Source organism: Leptidea sinapis, chromosome 31 (genome assembly GCF_905404315.1).
Source record: "Leptidea sinapis chromosome 31, ilLepSina1.1, whole genome shotgun sequence".
Lineage (NCBI taxonomy): Eukaryota > Metazoa > Arthropoda > Insecta > Lepidoptera > Pieridae > Leptidea > Leptidea sinapis.
This window is the reverse complement of record NC_066295.1, coordinates 3,542,644-3,566,609: the sequence shown is the minus strand read 5'-3', so window position 1 is coordinate 3,566,609 and position 23,966 is coordinate 3,542,644. Positions and strand designations below refer to the sequence as shown.

General features: G+C 34.1%; 1 protein-coding gene across 1 annotated transcript in view; it reads left to right on the top strand.

Moving 5' to 3' along the window:
• The first annotated feature begins 434 nt into the window (after window positions 1-434).
• LOC126974026 (uncharacterized) overlaps window positions 435-23,966 on the top strand; it is a 61,240-nt gene continuing 37,708 nt past the window's right edge. Inside the window, exon 1 of the mRNA XM_050821394.1 lies at window positions 435-672. The gene's annotated coding sequence lies outside the window, so the exon portion shown is untranslated. The remainder of the gene's footprint in view (window positions 673-23,966) is intronic.

Genomic DNA, 23,966 nt, shown 5'->3' with positions numbered 1-23,966 from the left:
AAATATGATCTCTCGAGTTTACTTAACCAAGAGGAGGGCATTAAGAGTTTGTTTTTATCTCTGGTATTAATATTGTCTTTTTAAATTCGTCCTAAATTTATTGAGATTTATATGGATCATGCGAAATTTTTATTCGTATATTTTTTGCTATAGTTGTCATACTGGGTAAAGAGAATTTAAAACACTTCATTTTTTATTATTAAATAGTAACTTTTTAGCTTCAAGACACTGTACAACATTATGCGGGTACCTCAGCTCAGTTATAACATAAAAAATGAAGCAATATTATCTTCATGTTATTTTCTCCCATTAAATAATTTGCTAGAATCGTGAACAGCTATAATGGAGCGCATCGCTGATCACAGTACAGCACCGTTGTCGTTCTGCATTCTAAACTTTGAATCAGCCAGTGAGTTGACCAGCGTCCGGCGACCACAGAGCACGCAGCGCATATAGAACCTCCGCGGCCCACGAGTAACACTGGCACGCGATAAAACAATTCCTAACCGGTCATTAAAAAGAAAACGTCAATAGTTCGCGCGCGATCCAAATTCAAAATTCGTATTACGTTTTGGTGATGTGTTGGATTTTGTGTTTCCATTTTTGTGATTTTATTCAGTAAAAACAATCGAAATTGGATTAATTTTTTCGACGTACAAAATCAGTATTATGGTAAGTTTTATTTTATAGTTACTAATAATTACTATTGCAAATATCTGCAAAGTCGTAAGATATTAAGATTAAGGAAGTCGTAGCAACATTTGAGCGAATATAAAAATAATTAAAAAAAATAGACATTCTTCATTAATGAAAAATTAATTTTTATTTATATATTTATTGATATTTAGTTCAGAAGATTATGTTTAAGATATTTTTAATAACGGGACGGTCTACATCAATTTAATGTGATTATATATTATTTATAATAATGATAATGGCTATCATGTGTATGTTTTTTTGTACTCATCCAGTTTTGAAAGTATTAGGCTAAAACTGGATCCTTGGGCCGTGTTGGTCAATATTGCAACAGTTACAACTTAATTTTTTTTATTATTTTTATACAACTTGTTACACCCGGTCACGCTTCACTGTAGCTCTTCTAAATATAGTATAATTAATAACAAGCTCCTTTATCAAAACAATGTTGTGTAAGTATTTCAAAATCATTTGTTAAAAACTTTAAGTGATTTGCGATTTGGAACAAAAGATATTAATTTTTTTTTATACATACATAGAAATCTAAGAAAATGGATATCTAACCTACATCCAGAATTTTGGTGCCCTTATGGTCATATGCCCATTAGTTTTATACTTAACAGGGGTTTTCTTGCTATCGAATATATTCAAAAATGATTTAATTTATTTTATTTTATTGTAATATTTTGGTTAGTGCTGAGATCTTACCAATGCTCTAAATAAATACAACAAAAACATTATATATGACTTAGATTTCTCATATTTTATCGTTTAGTCAACTTTTCCGAATGGATATACAAAAATGATACATGAGTCGCTCCCTTAATGACTTATTTTTACAATTATTGTTATTCAAATTGGCACTGTCATTGAGTTAAATAATTCTATAGTTATAATACAATTGTAGTTATAATTTTTACAAAAACAAATCATTAGTTTTCCTAATTTTTTCTCATATCAAAACAAATGTCTAACCCCAAAATGTTTTGCCTCACTTAGTTTTTTATTTTTATGCTTTAATTAAGTCATATGCGAGCTTCTTTGACCTAAACGTATGGCTGTTCGTAAGAATAAGATTCGTACGTTGTATGTGTTACTAACAGTAGTTGTTGGTAACCAATCTGTGGAACGCGCTTCCTTAAGTGGACAACCACATTCTATTTTTTGTACATCGCTTCAGTTCATATCGTTCCCCTTGTGCTGCACAAACTGATCGTCAGCGGTTATATTTTTTTGAGATAATGTGACGTGACAAGACGTTCGAAAATCAAGTTTTCATCAGATATCGACGTTTTAAGGTCCTAGGAAGCGTTCGTGATGATTTTAAGAAGGTGCCTGTATGTGTGACTGCGTCGTGTGTGTGCTGCCATTGAAAGGGCTTGGCCAAACTGAGATTTTTAAAACAATTTGGACCGGTAGATTTTGAGAAATCTCAAAACAACTACGAAAAAAAATTTCTAAATGTGTTTTTTCTGAAAACTGTGTAAAATCGGTAATTGCGGTTTAAAAATTTATAGTTTAGCTCAAAATAGTCATAAGTACAATTTGAAGTGTTTAGGTATGGAATTAGCGGGAGGTTGCAGGGATGGCCTTTCAACCGTTTTCCTTATTTTTTTTTTAAATAAATTCAAAACCAGCTTTATTTGAATCCATCTTTCTCTTACTTCAGTTACTTCAAACATTGCTTAAAACAGCCACAATCAGAAGATAATGATACCACAGATTAGGAATGGAATATTAAAAATAAGTTTTATTGTACGATATTACTTTCAAGCCATATTTTTTATGAAAAAAAAGAAGCCCGCTGAGTTTCTTGCGCCCGTTCTTCTCAGGTCTCAGGCATACTTTGTCGTGGTAGTTTTTGACTTTCAATACCTATGTGATATCATATATAAAAATATTTAAATTTAATTTGAAGCCTAGTATACAAATTTATCAACAATAACCGGAACAATTTAAATAATACACAAAATATTTCCTTCGTATTTACCACACTGATTTTTGTCTCACCCGCGTTAGTACGACAGAAATATTGGTTTAAAATACTTAAATATTCCAGCTAATATTACTTCTAGAATAAAAGAGCTTGTATGTAATAGTTGATGTGTGTGGATGAACCTAAGAAAGTTTGCCCCTTTGTGAGACAGGAGTAATATACTTACCTATAATATTATATTGTAAATCATGATTTTTCTCCACAAACGATTAACCAATGGCTGATTTCTACAACTATGGCTACAGTCGCCATCTGAGAATGGCGATCGGAGATTGATATTTTAATTAATTTCCTGCTTTTGACATTCCAATAACTGAAATATTAAGCGCTGTAAAAGGTTTTTTTTACACTCCATTTACGAGATGTCGTTTTTATTTTTTCTTCTTTCTTTTTTATATGAATGAATGATCACCGGGTTTTTTTCTGAGCATGTGATGTTGGTTTGGAAAATAAGAAGACGTGTTGAAATGCAGATTCGCGGATATAGAAATAGGCCGGAAGGCATCTCTTGGTAACATTAAAACATAATATTGATCATTTTATGAATTATACATTATAGTATTATGTTATTACAAACGACAGTTATTGCTGTCACTTCGTAGTTCGCATGGATTTCATCTTTCTTTCTTGTCTTTCGTCGTTCTTAACAATTCACGGATAAAATGAAGACTATGCAAATACAACATTTTATCAACATCTGTTGCGTAGTTTAGCCACGAAAGAGTTAAAGTGTGTTTTTTTTAATGAAAATAAGGGACGAGAGGAGCAGGACTTTCAGCTGATGGTCATTGATACGCCCTGCCCATTACACTGCAGTGCCGCTCAAGATTCTTGAAAAACCCAAAAATTCTGAGCGGCACTACAATTGCGCTCGTCACCTTGAGACGTTAGATGTTAAGTCTCATTTGCCCAGTAATTTCACTAGCTACGGCACTCTTCAGACCGAAACACAGTAATGTTTACACATTACTGCTTCACGGCAGAAAAAGGCACCGTTGTGGTACCCATAATCTAGCCGAATTCCTGTGCGAAGGAGCCTCCCACTGGGAAGGCATTTACAATTGCAGTTTGTAGGATTGGTTTTGCAGTACAAACAGACTTACAATATACTAGGTAAACATAGTGTACAAGAGAGAAGAACATCGAAAAGGACATCGTATCTATTGTTCCTGTACCGATTTGATTGACAAGGTGTTAATAATAAGCCTAACGCACACATATTGATAAATCATAATTGATGATATTTAAAGTCTATCTACAAGGACAAGTCTACAGTATCAATGTTTGGGAGAAATTGATGTCAGCTACGAGCTACACTTTTTATTTCTAACTTCTATGTCACTTTCGGAGGTATGTTATTAGGTCTGCTCACCAAATATCGCAGATGTGGCGCATCACGACACAGGTGGTCGGCCATCTTTGTTTGCTTACCCACTTACCGAATACACATTGAATAGAGTATAGACAATTCGAGCTCGTTACTTAATTACCTTACCGAACGCAAACTTGTTCGGTAACTATAGGCTCATAAGAAAGCTCATGGTGCCTTTGGCTATGGTCGGAGTTTCCCTGCGAGATCTAATCAGAGATGAGTAGATCCGTAGGTGAACCAAAGTCACCAAGATAGGCAAAATGATTGCGAAACTGAAGTTGGATGAGGGAAGCGTAGGACCGATCGTCGTGGAGACCTTTAGGAAAGGCCTTTCTCCAGCTGTGGACGTCTTACGGGTGATGATGATGATGATAATGTATAGGTATATTTCTTAGTCATTTCCTCTAATTACATAATGAAATATAATTTACCATATAACCTACTAATAAAAGACTGCTATAATAAAACATAATTTACACGTTTTTAATTATAAAAGTAATATTTAGGTTCTTCTGAGTTATAAACCTTGCCAGGCAACAAAAAACTGTGAATTACCAAGTTCAAGTTAATATTACGTTTGTGATATAATTGAGATGTTAACTCCTTATCGTTTTACAATGGCATTTAGAAGGTAACATTTTAAGACGATTTCTCGAAGCTTGCACGTAAATAGAGATGCGTGCTGTAATCACTCTAATGGCAACAAATCTCCGAATCAGCAAAAGACCGATGTCGGTATTCAAATTCCAATTGATTTAAATATTTATTTTGGATATGGAGCAAACGCGCCCAGGCTTTTTAATTTTTATTGTAAAACTAGCTGACCCAGCAAACGTTGTATTGCCGATATTAAAATCGCTCTACAAAAGTAACTGTTGATCGTAGATGGGTGAAAATTTGAAGTTGTATGTATTTTTTAAAGCTGACCCATAATGAAACAAATTTAAAAAAAATGTCAAAAATTAAAAAAAAAAAAATTCGTGTCCGTGACCACCCTTAACATTTAGGGGGATGAAAAATAGATGTTGTCCGATTCTTAGACCTACCCAATATGCACTCTAAATTTCATGAGAATCGGTCAAGCCGTTTCGGAGGAGTTAAAAGTTTAACACCATGACACGAGAATTTTATATATTAGAAGAAAGATTGTATTATATTGCAATGTTATAAAAAAGGAGTTTCTTAGTGTCTTGCACACGTTCTTCTCAAGTCTGAGGCGTATCTTTTTGAATGGTTGTTCAATTTTGATATACAAAGTTAATTTATGTTTTCTTATATTACATTAGGTAACGGGGGTAATCTCTGGATCTATTGGACCGAAAGTTTTCATATTATACTTTCGTTTTAAACATGTAAAAAAAACATGAACAGTAAACTTAATAATATACTTATATTTGTAGATAATATAATAATAATTATAAATAAAAATCATTCTAAATACAACAACAGCCTACAACTATTGATTATGCTTAGTTCTCTTATTTTTACATAGATATTTCGACTCTAAGTACTTTTTCAGGAATTATAATGTCTTTAAGTCATTGCTTTAAGTGTTCATTTCGATTGCTTTTGTCTTCGGTTCCCTGTACTTTTTGCACATAACCGTCCAGTTCTTTTGGGAGGTTTTTGTGCACCTCCTTAGCTATTGAGTCAGTTCCTTCACAGTTTTTCACCAATCACTATCAGTCTACCCTATATGCTGGTATCCATCCGACCGTACCCCTATTAGATTTATCTGAAAGTCATAATTTTAGTATATACATAGATTTGAAACGTACTAAGCTTATCAGCCCTGTAAGAATGGTCGAATCTAAAACAAATACAATCATCACGTTACATCTAAAAATGTCAAGTTAAATAGTTATAACCGACACAGATGCACAGGTAGGCGTGTTATGTCAAGTGTGCGTGCAAGCATTCAATTATGTTGTGACAATTGCAATTAGATGTCTGCGCATGCGCCGAGCTTAGATAAAAAGGTTCGTTGAATATGTTATCAAAGATCAACTTTCATTACTGAAGTATCATCAGTACGAAATTATATGAAAAGAATAGGTGCCTTAGGTTCTGTGTGGTATATTGTTAAAAGGCATAAAAGGCATTTATTTTCTCAAAGTTGATTCCTTTAGAATTCTTTTTGATGTCACTTCTAACACTACCACCACTTCGGAAGTAAGTGGCGCTCTGAGAGAGAAGAAGCGGTGCAAGAAACTCTCCCAGCATTCTTTTTTGCGCTATTGTTAATAAAAAATTCATTATTGTACTGTCATTGTTATTGCTATAAAATAATCATAATCTAGTCCCAGGCTGTCCGATCACTTAGATATTTAGATATAGGACAGAGCCATTTTTAATAAAACATTTAAATTTATTTACAGATAATGCCTGAACAGTGGCTGGGACTTTATTTTAAAAGCATTTCCCGTTAAAGTTATTATGTATTTTATGAAGCCTACTACAGTAACTATGAAAAGGTGCAGAAAGTTCGGTTTTAGTTGATCAACACCTAAATCGCTTGGGATTTGAAATGTCTGAAGTCTGAACAGACTGATAAAATCAATAATCGATCTCGAAATCGATTTAATAAAAAATTGTTACTAATCAACTTCATCTCAATCTCAAACTTAATTCAAATGAATGCACGGATCAACATACATGCATAATTCATTTCATTAATTTCGTCACGTTGAAACCTGTGACTTCAATCTTTTTTTGTCACTGTAACATGTTTTAAATTTATTATTTTTAACAATTTTCGTATTAATTATTATGCACCATATTAGCTGCATTGATTAATACGTTTTCAGAAGTTAATTTATGATTAAAACTGCCCAGACAAATTGTTTTATAATTATTTCCAAAAACTTTTTAGTCTAGCGTTAAAATATGTGATAAAAAGAAATGAAATAATGAAATCTGGACGTACGCTGCACATTATATTTTTCCAGCGCTCATTGCCGCGAAAACGTAACCGGATAGAAATTTCTTCAGACATTAACTGTGTTATTAATGAATGAAAAGTAACTCCAAGTTTAAAACTTTTTGTCTGTATCTTACCTTTGTCACTAAAGAATTACATGATAGGGAGAAGTAATTTAAAACTTGTTTTGATCTCGTTGGTTAGCTATTAATTTAGTAAAAGCCAAAGTGGTCGGAGTGCGCGGCGCCGAGCAAATAGGACATCCTTATAGGGTTGATTCACGCAAGCTTGACGCGAGACTCGTGTAGGGATGTCAACATTGCATTTACGAACAAATTTTCGATCGATCTTTTTATTCGTAGTTTCTTAATAGTGGCTTTTTAATACCTTTTTATTGAATTATCTACCGACAAGAATACAATGACATGTAAATATAAATTTATTGATTGAATTAAGTACTTATTTGAATTTTATAATTAATAAATAGGCAGATTAATACAAAATTATTTTATTATGAAATTATGATTTAATTACTCAGAAGTGTTAACCCCGAATGCTCTGCCGGCACTCACATAGTGATCGCCGGCGAACGTCCTATGCCCCTCTTCCCAGTTGTGTCGTCCATGTATGGCGAAGATGTTCTAATTACAAATTTTTTACTTATCTTATTAAAGCTTATTACTTATTTGATTTATTTATATTTGACTATCAAAGAACCTATCAATCAGATGAGACAAAGGTCGAAAACAAAATGGATTTTTTTACCAATATCCGCTGAAGCCAAATCTTGTGTACAATTTACAATTTTCGAAAAGGTATATTAAAAATAAATACAGAATCGTTAACATCGAATTGTCGTAAGCTCCACCCAAATGAAGATTAAATACAACGTTAGTTATAAGCATAAAGACATCTCAAAGAAAATACCAAAGAAAATACGACATCTCATTAGTTCATACAGGCAAAGGCACGTTATCATACAGTCCGTGTAAGTCAAATGTCACAGCAATATTATAGTAATTTCTTCTTGCCAAAGATGATAGATGACACGTTGAGGTGAAATTGTCTGAGTAATGGGTTCGCGATATACCAATATGCTAGAACTGGCGTGTTTGTGGTTTTAGTATGATTTTTGCTCTTCTAGTGATAATTATACCTACCTTTATTCGATTATTTTTTTCAAATGATTTAAAAAACTTTTATGAGAAAAAATGCACTGTGCAGGTACTAGCAAGTCGTTTACATGATGGTAAATGACACCCTGTCCATTACAAAGTAGTGCAAATAATACTAGATAGAGCCTCGAGATAAAGAAAGTTTTATTACTTTAGTGTGCATGAAAAGTTACGTTTTACACTCGCGATGCGTATAAGCACTTTGTTTTAGTGTGCGTGTGTTGCTGAGAATAGAAGTTAACAGTACAACGATATTTTTGTCGACGTGTTCACAGCTGTCCAGTCTAGTTAGACGTATAAATTATCCAAGCATTGAAACATTACATGTTAAATTTCCATCGCTCAGAAACACAATTATACGTGCTAGACAGTCAGGCAATCCTGCAAAGAAGCCTGCCTATGGAAAAAACGTGGAGGTATGTTGTAAAACAGCTGTTGACAAAAACGGGGATATATATTAGTAATTGAAGTAACTACTTATACGTTATATACATGAATATAGCGTTTTTGGCTTTTTTTTTCAAGAAAAAATTAGGTATATAGGATTAAAAGAACTCTTCTGTACAAAGTCTTTTGAGCATAAAAAAAAAACAATACAAATAAGGAATTCGACGTTTGCACTTTTACACATCACAGTACTGTGAAAGCGTGTCACTTGTTTTTTTTTTATGAAATTTATTAAAAAATACATTGTTTAATATTGTTCAATTGTGTTTGAATCCGAATAATATGAAACTGAATAATACTTGAATGAATGAGCTTTTTGAGCTCAAAAAGATAGCTGTTCTATTCGAGCTTAAAAGGTATTTTGTTACTAACACATTATGATCATTTGTTGGTCGAAATAAAGAATTTATTATTATTATTATTAAAAGTCTGATGAAAGCTTAATAACTATTTTTATACAATTTTTTTAAATTTCAAACTGCAATAACTTGAATGGATGAACCAATTTTCACGGGGTTGGCGGGATGACGCAGTTTTTTAAGCTTTTAAGTTTCGTACAGTTTGAATTGATCAAATTAGGAATGTCGGACTAATTCAAAATAAAATCGTAAAAGCCAATATCGTGTACGTGGTTTTTTAAGTGTTTAAGAGCTCATTAGCTTGATTTTTGGAATCGTTCGGTAAATCCATTTCAAAGTTATTCCAAAAAAAACATTTAAAGAAAAATTTCTTAGTTTTTTTTTTTCAGATTTCTCTAAATCTTCCGGATGGAATCGGTCTAAATTATATTCAAATTCTAAATTTGGCGATGCCATTTCGAATGGCGCCAACTTTGATGAAGTCGGTCAAACACACACACACACACAGGGAAGCTTCCTAGGACCTCAGAACGTCGAGATCTGATGAGAATTCGATTTTTGTAAAACGGGGTAAAACCAATAACTTCCTTGAATTCTCAATTCTCTTAGCGGGAAATTAAAAATTGTCAAGACCAGTTGGGTGCAGGTGCAAAGCGATCATTATAAATACTTTTCACTTCCAGGAACTATAATCTATGTTTATATAAATATACTACACTTTCACTTATCTGAATCTAAATTTAAATTTTATTTATGTTTCACAATATGCATGTTTTTTATGTTATATAAGATGACACATTCACAATGACCTTTGCACTGTATATAAAGCAAAATATAACAGGTATATATTTTAACTATCAAATTTGAAAGGATAACCTAAATAGTATGATAATAAGAAGTTATTAAGTTAAGTGTTATTAATGCAAATTAAATGCAACGCAATCCTTTACATTTTAAGAAATAAATCTCAAATGAATAAACATTATTCTAACTTGTATCTTAAATCTTTACGTAAATTTTACTAACCTTTTATTATATTGTAATGTGTTTTGATGTGTAATTTAGAGAGGGTCATGTCTAACGGTAGACGTACTTTGACCGAACTGATGATGATGACAAAAATTTATGAGTTTAGAATGTATAATTATTTTAAAATCATAGAAACAGATTAATTATTGCACAAAAAAGATTGTACATGATAATTATTGGACTTTCAGTGTTTAATAAAATGATACTATTTTATTATGACTGTAGGAAAATAACACCAAGTCATGATTCAATTTTGTCAATAGTTCCTACGTATATTAATATAGACAAACGATTTAAAGTTCGGGAAATGTTTTCTTAAAATCATCTTCTTAGAAATAACAACTAGTTCTGTTTTGAAATAGCCACAAGAGCAAACGGGAATAGGAATTTAGAGTAAAACCACTATCCTTTTATTACAAATTTTATTTATTCTCTCTGTTGACAAAATCAACAGCATCATACGCTGGACAAATGATTAAGAAAAAAATATTAAACTGGTCGAGAGTTGTTTTATATGAAACTTACCTCAAATGAATCACATTAATTTGAAGTGCGTAAGGAAAAAAGTTTGATACATGATAATAGTTAGTAGCATGTCCATGGCTTTTTAATTACTGTTTCATACCGGCGAGGCATTGACTTTATTAATCTAGAGTTCCATTCTTCTAAGAAATAATCGTACAGCACTCTTAAAATGCCACACTGTTGATATAAAACCTTTTTCTTGACTTCGCGACAAATATGCCCTATTGGGTTTGGATTTGGACTGTTATTGATTGAATTGAATTAGAAGATAGACACTGTTTGTGATGTAAGAAATTCCATAACGGTGCGTGCAGTAAGTATGCTTTCGATCATTGTCGTGCTGGATCTTGGTAAATTGTTTTTTTCAATATAGTTTTGTACTGGAAAATTGTTATCAATCAATGTTTTTTTCTATCAGCTTAATAGGTCTAACAGCATGTCTAGAAATCCACCTCCAAATTTTCTCATTTCCTCCACCATGCTTTAATATAAACTTTGTGTACTCAGGGGTAAAATTTAATTCGATCGTGTTGTTCATATTGTTTTCCATCAGTACATACCCTCTTTATTTTTGTCTCGTCAGAAAAAAGAGTATTTTACACTATTTCACTGTGCAGTTTTAATAAGTGCAAGCCGGGCCTACCTGTGGCATGTTTTCAACAGAAAAATTGAACAATTAGATAGCAAGGAAGGTGCCCATCATTGCTATCATTGTGTGCAATTTGCTTTCTTCTGCCTAACACCTTCGTATTGTGTGTGCTTTGATTGCTGAATGGTTGTTTTCGCTAAAATATTCTTTCCTCAGTTCATTCGACCCTTTAAAAGGATTTTCTTTTGCCAAATTAACGTTATTGCAAACATCTCGACGAGATGACTGTCCCTGTTTATTTTCACGCGGTAAATTTGAAGTTGTTTGATGTGTAGCAAAGTGCTTAATAGCGTAGAAAAATCATCGTTTTTGACCATTGCAGATGGTCGCTATCTTTTTATAGGACCCATTCATCTTGCGAAGTTTTATTATTACTTCCCTTGTAGATTTATGAGAACTATTATTTTTCTCCATTGTTTTGATATGGAGCAATCACATTCAAGATTTTTACTGCTCTTTTTTAACTTTATGGCGCCATAATTATACGAACCATACGAATATATTATACGTACTACCACAGAGCCACATAATGTTCGGTTTTTAAATTACTAAAATACTATTACTAAAAATAGACTTCACAGCGTTTTTAATTATGTGATCAGCCACTAAGTAGTTACTAAGTTCATATCTAATGTATAAAGATTATTTATTTTTTGTAGGGCAATACTATAAGAATAGCATGGAATACAATAGTTTTGCGATACAGAGAGAAATTAAAGAAATACATGAAATTATATTAACTTGTTACTTTGAAAAATATTAACTTTAAATAAACGTTATTATTTATAAGATCGCTACTGTGTATAGCAATACAATCAGGCTATTCAAAGTTAATCTAACAAAAACATCTAAACCACTAAGGAGAAAATTTATGATTGATGAGTACCGATCATGGTTTACTTCGATTAATTAATTAGTAATCATCACTAGATACGCTGTCAACACGTAAGTAAAACATTTGAATATTTTGATTTCACGACTAAATACGTCATTGACTGGATCGGGCGTAGAATACCTCCTTACATTGTAGTTCTATAGGATATTGCGATTTGTTTTTCTTTGTTTTATATTAATTAAAGTATAGCAATAGAATTCAAAAGTATGAACATAGTTAAGAAATGGTCAAGTTAGTTAGTCTTGCATACTAAGCATTCCGTGTGCAAGTAGAAATGAAATCAGGATATTTGGATACAAAATCACACACTGTATTAGAGTCCGTGTATTCACGAATGATCTAATGATAAAGATTAAAATATCAATGTAAAGGTTTCTCCCTCATCAGTCCTTCCAGCGCTACAAAAGCACACCATGTTCTCTGCCCTTATACTGGAACTTTACAACAACAACGCACTCCTCACCACATGGCTCATTCACCAGTGTGAGGCTCCTTTGCAGCTCCGGCACAAGATGCCGGCCAGATATAGGGACCATAACGGCGGCTTTTTCTGCCGTGAAGCAGTATTGTATAAACATTACTGTGTATCGGTCTGAAGGGCGTTTAGCTAGAGTAGCTAAGTGAAATAACTGGGCAAATGAGACTAAATATCTTATATGTCAAGTTGACGGGCGCAATTGAAGTGTCTTTAAGAATTTTTCGGTTTCTCAGGAATCCTGAGCGGCACTGCACTGATCAGGGCGTACTAATTGCCATAAGCTGCACGTCCCTTCCTAAGGGAAAGTTAAATGACAGTAAACTGTCATTAAAAAAAATTGGCAAACATCGACTGAGTACTGGATCATCGATCTACAATAATTTACTGGATAGTGATGCTGCAAAAGTACTACCCAAAATGGGATCTCAGGCTATAAACATATATGGTATGGAACCACTGGTACCCATAGTCCGTACCTGCTCAAATCAAAACAGCGAAAAAAAACGGAAGAAAGTAATTCACTAAGCAGAACTAAAAACTGTGAAGGATGCCGGCAAACATAGAATGCAGTTCCGGTGGCATCAAAAACAAAAAAAGCATGAGCACACACCTGATCAGACTTCTCAGGGACAAAAAACATCCATATCAATATAAAAAGAAAAAGTATGTGTGGGTGGAGTAATGTATGCACGTCAGTTAGACTTTTTTGATATAGCAGAATAGAAAAAACTCCAAAAATTTCGAATACGTATAATAAATGATTTGAGTAACTGCTCGTTCAGACGTGTCGCGAAAAAGTGAACATTTGCGGTGATGTACGTGTAATAAGAACCGATACATACATTTATATATATTACATTAATACATTTTAGTGACTGCATGTGTTCGTAGCATAAGTACTAAGTAACAAAACTCTGTAGTAGTCTTGGTTACTGGTTAATAAAGATACCACTTCACGCTAAACTATAGGGTTTATCGGTGTCAGAAAATCTGTTAAATAAAATAAATCTGTTAAATGAAATATACAGCCTAAAAATGTTTCAAATCATTTAATAATTGTATATAATGTGGCGTTTCTATGGCGACATTAAATAAACACAACGGAAGAACTACTTAACCGTAACCATAAATATTCAAAAATAAAATGCATAATTCTATTATTATGCCTAAATAAATTAATATTCCATAACACCATTTCGGAACAACCTGTAAGATCTAGTAGCCGCGAGCTAGCGTAGGCACTGACATCTACTTCGTGCCGTCTTATACGAACTCGTAAGGGTGATTAAAATTTTGTTTCCTAAATATCTAATTTGTTTGTTTGAAAATTATTTACTTGAATTTTAGAATTAATTTTTTACATGTGTGTTCTTTTAGTCGCCATTATCGCGCCACGCTGTATAATATGTTGTGGTCACACATCCGTAGAGGTAGGCATTCATTCGATCTCACTGGTTACGTTGACTCGGAACACGAAAGTGCAAGGAACAGCACTGCGCTCATTAAAATTGCTAAGTAGCCACATGATTGTCCAAGCACAAAGGAGAATTGCATTTCGCGAATTTCACCAACATCATTGTGTGTCACGTATACCTCCGTGTAAGGATTGACTGACTTTGCATTATTTCGTTAGTGAAAGTACGGTCAAGGTTCACGTTTGAATAAATTCAGTGAAACTTTGAGGATTATTTACTTAATTCGAAGACAAAGGATTGAAGTGTATAATTCGGTCAGTCTTTCAAATGTTTCTCTTTGGATATCGATTTGAAGTCTGCTTTCACATTACACTATGTTCGACGCTTTGTAATTGATGATTACTAATGTAATGAGTAGCAGGTGATCTCAGAATGGTAATTTGAATATTGTTTTGAAATCTTTTTAAAGTGAAATTTTTATTACAACGCTAATTCGTACATTAATCGCATTACAGACGGCTCCGACTGTACTCCGCGGGTTGAATTTGAATCATTAATTCCAACTTAACTTAGGGAGTACGCCCACAGCTCTTCCTATTCCTTCACAGGAATTTTGAGACCAACAATCTTATACGCCTTGTGTGCCATTGTGTGGTGCAACAAAGCCAGCCAGAAAACAACTGCAGACAGGTTAAATAGCCTGCAGAGACTTGCCTGTATGTTGGTAACCGGGGTCAAGACGTCTACTCCTGGTGCGGGGCAAGGCATTGAGGCGATGCTAAGCCTACTGCCTCTTCCACTGTTCATACAGCAAGAGGCGAAGGCGAGCATGCTGAAGGCAATCGCCCAGAGAGGGTCATGTAACTGGATGTCCCGAACGCTTTACTCACTTTACTTTAGAAGACTCAATTTTGCGAGACCACATAATAACTGCTTTCAAGTCACTCAATTTTATGTGCTGATAGGTCTCATTAACATTTTTACTAAAATAATTCAAAACCCGAAACATGCTGAATAATTTCCGTAGAGACAAGAAGAAATATTAACTTTCAAGCAGTTTTGTACCGAATTTACCACATGATATTCAAAGTTAAAATTTTGTTTGGTAGAAATAAACATGAACCTTCTGCATTTCAAAGAATACTATACAACGTAGATGTTTTCCTAAGCCCCGAAGCGTCTAGAGTTTCCGTGATAGTCTTCAAGCATTACAAATTAATAAATTTTTGAGAAAATAAATGCCTTTAGTGTTATTTTATACAATTATCAGTGGGAAGCTCCTTTGCACAGGATGACGGTACCACATCGGCGCCTTTTTCTGCCGTGAAGCAGTAATGCGTAAGCGTTATTGTCTGAAGGGCTCCGTAGCTAGTAAAATTACTGGGCAAATGAGACTTAACATCTTATGTCTCAGGTGACGAGCGCAATTGTAGTGCCGCTCGGAATTTTTGAGTTCTTCAAGTATCCTGAGCGGCACTGCTTTATAATGGGCAGGGCGTATTAATTACCATCAGCTGAATGTCCGGCTCGTCTCATATTTTATTGTCATCTAAAAGTGCATATATTTTATGGTTTATTCTTGTACAATACGTGCGTTGAATTAACATTCAAGTCAAGGTAATATGAGGCTGGATGCATACATAAAAAAGACGGAGAAAGAATGCTTAAAGTAAGTGTTAACTGAATTTGTGTGGACAAGGCCTTATACAAGAGTTCGTTAAGAGATACATAATTCCATTGATACTAGTACTCAAGTAGATATATTCGCGAGTTCTGAGAACACGTATTATATAGAAATGCGCAGACTACTTTCTATGATGTCGGAAAATTAATGTTCATCATAAACAGTAACAGGCACATGTAGCTCAGTTTACTTGTAACTACTAATGATACTTTAATAATAGGAAGCCAAGAGAAAAATCTGCGAATTATTCAATTATAACTCTTTTTATTACTATTATAGTGATAATATATCGTGTGGTATCTATGTAACGATCTAAATGATAAATAAATGACGACCCATATAGCCCAGTTGTTAGCGACCCTACCTGCTAAGCTAGAGGTCCCGGGTTCGAATCCCTGTAGGTGCAAACATTTATATGATGAATTAGGATGTTTGTTTCTAAGTCATGGATGTTTATGTGTATTTATGTATGCTTAAGTAAGTATATGGTATTAATATTTTTCGTTGTCTTGCAACCCATAGCACATGCTATGCCTAATTTGGGGAAAATTGGATAATTTGTGTAAAAGTGTGTCACTATTATTATAAAAAAATTACAAGTTAGGTTTCATCTCTTTCATCTCTCAGGTTTTACAGAATAAATTGAGCGTTGGTATCAAACTCTTCTTAGGAACATACAAATGTTTTACTATTAAACTACGTTTGAGAAACTGTAATGTTACCGAATTTACTTTACTTTACTTTAATTTAATTTTAATTTACTTTACAAATTTGAGAAGGTCTCCAATTTGTATTTCATGGTTTCGTTCTCACTTCTGTCAAATGTGACAGTCAATTGTTTATGTCACACCCTACCTCACCATATTTAAAAAAAAACTTTTGCGACAATTTCAAAAAGCTTTCTTCAATAATACATCTAATCTGTAATTTTGTTTTCTGAAATTATGCTTAGTTACCTTGTAAGTATTATCTATGTATCGATCGGAGGTCAGTGCGATGCGATTCAACTAATCGTGTGTATTGTGACCCTCGACTTAGTCTCGTGCCTACAAATTACACCCACATTAGGAAATGCTAACTTTGTACAAAGACAGAGTCCTTTTTGAACTCAGCTAAAAATTATCATTTCTGAATTAAACTTTTGCCGAAATACTAATGATCTATTCAATTCAAAAATTAAAAATACCTTTATTTGTATAAAGTAGTTTACAATCACATAATATGAAAGTCTCCTCGTTAATTTAGATAATCTGCAAGTATGTTTAAAATTATAATAATAAATAAATAAAATAAAATAAAAAACCTTTTATTTGTGGCATTATAGAAGTAAAAATTACAGACATATTTTCTTAAATTAGATACATATTTACACATACTTACATTAAGATTTTAGGTAGTACAGTAATGTGTAAAATCTTAGTATTAAATTAGTAGTTAAATTACTTGAAAATATAAATTCTATAATATAAGATTTACAAAGGTACCTATAATTTAACATACAGGCATGTAAGAACCCCTCTTATGTGAGGGTGAAGGCCTCCTTCAGACTTTTCCATTTGTCTCTATCTTTGGCAACTGTCTTTCAGTTTTTATCACCTATTTTATATTATCGTTATCCCAGCGAATTACCGGTCTACCTTTCTTTCTAACACCAACAGGGCCCCGCCACAACGTCAGTCTTGAAGTCCATCGGTCATCGCTCATCCTGGCTACATGGCCAGCCCAGCGGCATTTTAACAGTTGTGCGAAATTAAGCACTTCTGTGACTTTAAAATTATAAGTCAATGATTTAATAATTCTGACAGTCGCTTGAAATCATGAAAAACCAGTATTCTGATACTATCACGAAGTCAGCATTCATAAAGAAATTGAGACACTTCCCTCAACAACAGACCGTCATATTATGTTAGTGAAAGTAGTGATGCCATTTTTAATTATTCATGAATTTTAACTTGTAACATGTACACAATCACATAAAATTACACGGAAGCTTTAAAGAGTAAAAGTTATAAGTGTCGTTCATTTTTTCAATAGTGACACCTTGAGAATACTTTCTGATGTCAATGATAAATCATCACCAATGCTACGGAAAGATTGAAAATCAATAGTTAAACCAAATAATAATAAAAAAATAGACCTAAAAGATATAGATTTTTTTGTTGAACATTTAGTGAGAATTATGTCATAATATTTATTTCTATATTTTTTTCCGTAAGAGACTATTCTAAAGGGTAAAAGATTATTTCTGAAATCAGTCAGCAGCACGACCCCATATCAAAATGATGTGCCATAAAGCAAAAATAACTGAAACGCACTAATCTGGTCGTAACAACATTATTGTAATTTTACTAATGGCATTTGCTAAGTCTAACTTGTTGGACAATTTATTCCCATACCAAAGAAAATCTATTGAGAGGTCTATGTCTGACCTCATAAACAGCTGTGTTTCGTGGCAACTACAGCTTACATCCACCCATTAAGCCGACAATTCAGGTAGCCTAGCGCAAAAGCTGTAAAGTCCCCAGATGGCGACCACGTACTGGAAGACGCAGTGTTGGTAAGCCGAAACACACGATGGGCCGACGATCTGATCAAGTTCACCGAAATACGTTAGATGAGGGCAGCGCAGGACCGATCATCGTAGAGATCTTTGTGGGAGCCAGCAGTGGACGTCTTCCGGCTGATATGATGATAATGATAAGGAAGCGCAAGAGCTACTTGAAGTTGATCCAGTGTTCTAAATGTGAATGTGTCGATGACAAGGTCATGCGAGAGACGTCGCTTTATGGTGTATCTTCTATTGCACTCACCACAAGGAGTATTCCAAAGAGCTGTTTGACCTTAATTCCTGCTGCCGAATTCCTCTTCCACTTCCAAACTTTCATATCATCTTCACAATCTGGATGTGTGGCATGCGGTTTTCAAGGAACTTTCTGCCATATACGTCTGAGGAATTAGTTTCCTTGTGTGGAGTTTTCAGGAAGATACGACATGAATACATTCAAAGAAGCGCGTATACCTTCTTAAGAGTCCGGCAACTATCTAATTCCTCTGGTGTTGCGCGAGAATATGGGCGGTGGTAATCACTTAACATCATATGACCCGTACGCTCGTTTGTCCTTCTCTTCCATAAAAAATAATACAAATGCTAGTAGCCACGGGAGCGTTTTGACTTACCCCGCAAAGCATTTAACTGCGATGATAAAAACTATGATTAGTAACACTGACGTACAATGATTGCTCATCAGAACATTACGGGTTATTAAAAGCTTAGAGCGCAATGAAGCGAATGTAACAGTTATGTTACCTCATACTTAACCAACTCGTGTCATGTAAATGCGTGCTATGAGTGGAATAAGAACTATAATTTTCAACACAGTAATAGCTTCCTACAGCAATCATCCAGAAGCATTGCACATGCTTGTAATACAAATTCAATATCTGCATTTATTTTGCGAATTATCTTAAGTGCTTCTAACTCTAGGCACACTGAATACCTTATTTTATCAGCTGAGAGACCCAGCTATCAGTGGGACAGGGCTTGCTAAACGTTGTATCCATAGCCTTAGAATATCATCATCTTCATGAGCCGAAAGACGTCCACTGCTAGAAGACCTCCTCCAAAGATTTCCATGAAGATCGGTCCTGCGCTGCCTTCGTCCAACGTATTCAGGCGATCTTGACCAGATTGTCGGTCCATCTTGTCCTACCAACACTGCGTCCTTCGGTACGTGGTCGCCATTCGAGGACTTTACAGCGCCAACGGCCATCTGTCTAATCAACTATATGCCCAGCCCACTGCCACTTCAGTATCGCAAACATTTGGGCTATGTTGGTGACTTCTCCTACGGATCTGCTCATTTCCGATGCGATCTCGCAAGGAAACTCCGAGCATAGCCCTCTCCATTGCCTTAGACTTAGAAAATACTATCGTATAAACCTAGTGTCGTCGGGCCTGACATATATATATAGATAATGCGTGACCAATTTTGATTTGTCATGTAATGTCTAAGAAGCTAATACCAAGAGTGGCTATGTACGACCTGTCTATCAAAATAGTTTACAATAAAAAGGATTCACTTACCTTTTTATCATGCTGTCTCCGTTAGTGATGTTCTTCTCTCTCGCACGCCTTGTTTATCTATAGGTTGGTATATTGTAAGAAGCACCCAAGAATTACCAAACATATCATACAAACGTTGTCGGCCGCGGAAACGCATTGGTCACCGCTTAGCAACAGCAGAGATCAAGGAATACAACGCCTTAATGCCAGCGGAGAGGTGCGACGCGATCCGGGATTTTCACAAGTTCTCGTGCAGTCAAATTTTTAGGTTTTTTATTTATTTTCCAGCATTTATGTCGCTTTGCAGTAAGTCAGGAAACAAATGCCACAATTTTTTCTTTAATATTCTCATCCATCTTTTAATTGTACTGTATTATCGCTGGAAGAACTAAGCTGCTCCTCCTGGGGCATCTCTGTGATGGTGGGTAGAGTCATGTCGCGCCTTCCTAGTACGTGCCCACTGTTACAATATATTAATAAACAAGCCTTTGCTGTTTATAAAATTTCACAACATTGTCTGCGTGGACCAAAAACGCAACAAATGTCCAGCTATTAAAAATTATACAATTAATAATCTATTGTTTTTTAGTGTTGGCAACTCAAAATTTTTTAGTTCCATGTCTAAATTAAATAACCTATTTATTTCCATGACAACAACATATTCATACAAATTAATAGTTATACATATTATTCACTATTTCTATTTCTAATAGGTAAATATTTTTTCGACCCTTCGAGTATAGGCCTCCTCTCGTTGCCTCCATTTTTTCTGACGTGTGTCTGTTACCATATCTAGTCTGGTCTGTCTTTTGGTCTGCCGTTTACTCTTTTACTTCCAGGTTTTTGCACTATATCCTGCCATTTGCACTACAAAAGCTGCTTGTGTTGTATTTCATCTGTCACTTTTTTGATCTTTAGCAGACGAACAAACTTACATATGAATTTGAAATTGCGAGGTGGCCGCAACCTTTGCGCTACCAACGGTTCCACTTACAAAGCACGTTATTACAGATCCATTATAATATTAAATGCTATTTCATATTGTGCCCCTGGTGTTTCACGAAGATCATACTCGAGTATCATGCGAGTTGTCACGCCTCAGGCCTTATCTCGTTCACGCTTGTAGAGTTACTTAAGTAGCAGCCCGTAACTAGAATGAGTTATTGATAACAGTAAAATTATGACTCCACTTTGTAACGTTCTTATAATAATTATGTATTACATTGTATATTGAAAATGTGTTTCACTATAGTGGGTACGTACAGTGGTATGCAGTTCCAAGTTTACCTTCATTACCTTTAAATTTGACAATAATTTCTCTGCTTCTTACACTTTCTCGGCTAAACTTCTAAAGCAACTTTGATGAAAATTGAAAAAAAAAATAAGATAAATTTAAAAAATGCAAGAAAGGTTCTTACAGGCAGATAAGAATTCTTAAGATGGAGACACCTGCCCCTAGTTTTTAAGTAAGAAGTTTTAAGTTGTTAAAGAAATAAACAAATTTATTATTATTATTATTATCTTTCATCATCAGATTTCTAGGTCCACCTGAGGGGACATTAAAATTGTGATAGACCTCAAATAATAACATAAGTCTTAGGACTACACGTCAGAAAAGCTATTCTTAGCTTCACAATGTTTTAAATAAAAATTTTGGGTAGTTAACAATTAGTTTTATTTTTACTAGGATTATATTTTTATCAATATAGTAATAAATAAATAAAATTGTCATTTACGAAAAATTCAATTTTCAAATTCCTGGGAATTACGTGACGGTCATGTCAGTTCAGTATTTTCCCATTTGAAAAGTGCTCAAAGTACCTAAAGAAACTTTCACTCGAATATATTTTTTAAAATTAACAATATTATAAAATCTTTTTCTACTGTCTCCCAGGCACGTCGCCATTGCTCGAGCGGTTGTAATTTGTCCAGGATCGAGCGCTATGTAGTGCGAGAAATACAGAAATCTTGAAAAGGTACTCTACAAACAGCAACGGTTAATAAATTTTTATGGCATGGTTTATTATTTTGTTGCTGTTGAAAGGACAATTCTAAGAATTTCTATTTTTCTACGTTAATAAAATGAAGTTAATCTTGAAGCAGTCACGATGACTCGTTACTTTCTAAAACTGCTTTAATATCTCCAGCGGTAACTGTCCACTTAAAGTTTGCATCGATCAAGTTATGTCCGTTATATCCTTGCACGTGTCTAAGAATTATTAGTTTAATAGCGACAGTGGCGCAACAACTAGAACCGATGACTCTTACCACGGAGCCCCCGGTTCGATACTCGCCAGCCACGTACCAATGTATGTTGGGTCAATAATTCATTTGTATAGTCAAGGAATTTGATTCACGTATCGCCTTAAGTTTAATTGCTGATGACAATTGGTAATACTAAGGGCTATCTTTCTTTGCAACGCTAATATGACGTTTGTGCGGAAGTGCTAAACGAATATAAACTTTAAGATATTTCCATATTTCAATTCAATTCCTTGACTTAAATAATTAACACGAATTAAATTTATTTTTAGAAATTCATATTTATAAATTTCATGTTTTATACTATATTGTTATTTCAGTATTTTCGGGCAATACGCATTATAAGTTGATTTCGATATACCTTCTCTGGACTGGTCCAAACAACCTTAAAAAGAATGCAGAAGTATTGAGCAGTTGCAAGTTACGTATGTATTAAGATTGACCTTTGATTGAAATATTCTTCTTCTACTTCTTTGTTTAAACCAATTTGTTGCGAAAGCTTGTTTCTAGAAGGAAACCCACAGAAGTTTACAGAAACTTCGAGATGCGGAGTTTCTCTGACACCCAGTTTCAGGCCGAAATCGGGCATCGTGGCAGACTGTCTAATGGAAAATAAATAGCATATCTGGGTCATGTTTTACCTTCTACAATAATGCTTATAATAAAACGTGCTGGAAGTGAGGGCAATGCCATACAACTTCCCTGAATGGATGAACATCGATAGATTGGAAAAGCTGTTTCGTTTGATATAATGAAGTTCGCTAAACTGACTGAAATGAACTCCCCAATTGTCAGAGTAGGTGAAAACAATTAAATGTAGCAGATAAATTTAATGATTCTGTTGGCTGAAAAAATATATTACCAACATACTTTGAAGTCAAACTTCTTACTATAAACGTAGTAACTTAAATTAAATTTCACATTAGCTTTAATTTATACTTAGTTATAGAATAGTAAATTTAAATTATTATTGGTCAATGCTGTGAATTTCTCTTATAGGTGTAAATATTAGTATTGTAAATAATGTTAACTTTATATTTGTAAATGTTTTAATATGTAGATATTCTGTTTAAGTGAGACATTTTAAATACGGCTATGTTACTTCTAGTAGCTTCTTTTTCCATTGATTGAGACCCAATTTTTAATTTCATCGCGTTCAAAGAAACAGCTTAAATTGGGTGCTTGGATGTATACGCCGTTTTTAGTGCGTTGTTAGGTACTTTCACTGGCATATCGATAATTGTGATTTATACATAACAAACTTTTACTTAAGTTATTTGAATATGTTAACCGGCTTGTATTTACATAACCCAAAACTTACTAGACCAGTTCCGTCACAGATAAAATTAAATTGAACCCCAATCAAACATAATCGCTTATTATTTAACTTTTTAACTATTATGTAGATACCATAATATCACAGACTGGGCACATAATTATTATTACGTAAATCAATTATAAAATTATATTTTTACTATTATGACTCCGTCTACAATTGAAAGTTGATATAACTTCTTATAGACATCGACTTGTTGCACGGAATTCATATTAACTACATTTGATCTGAATTTTAGAGCATGATAAAAATAAATACTAAATTTTTAGGGTTTCGTACTTCAAAAGGAAAAAGCGGAACCTCTAAAAGAATGACTTTTGTACCCGCCAGTCCGTCCAGTGGTCTGTCTGTCAAGACCCTTTATCTCGGGAACGCGTGCATTTAGTCTACAGTTACTTGATGGTGCAGGGGTATAGAAAAAGACATTTCATACTATTCATCCCGAAATTTAAAAAGGGGAACTCTTTAGGGAGCGCGATAAGTATTTAACACAAACGTCGCGATAATCGCTAGTAATATCATAAAGTTTGAATGTTTGGTACTCATTACGTCTAAATAGCTAAATTAATTTTATGGAATAGGAGGACAAACGAGCGTGCGGGTCACCTGGTGTTAAGTGATCACCGCCGCCCACATTCTTTTCCAACACCAGAGGAATCACAAGA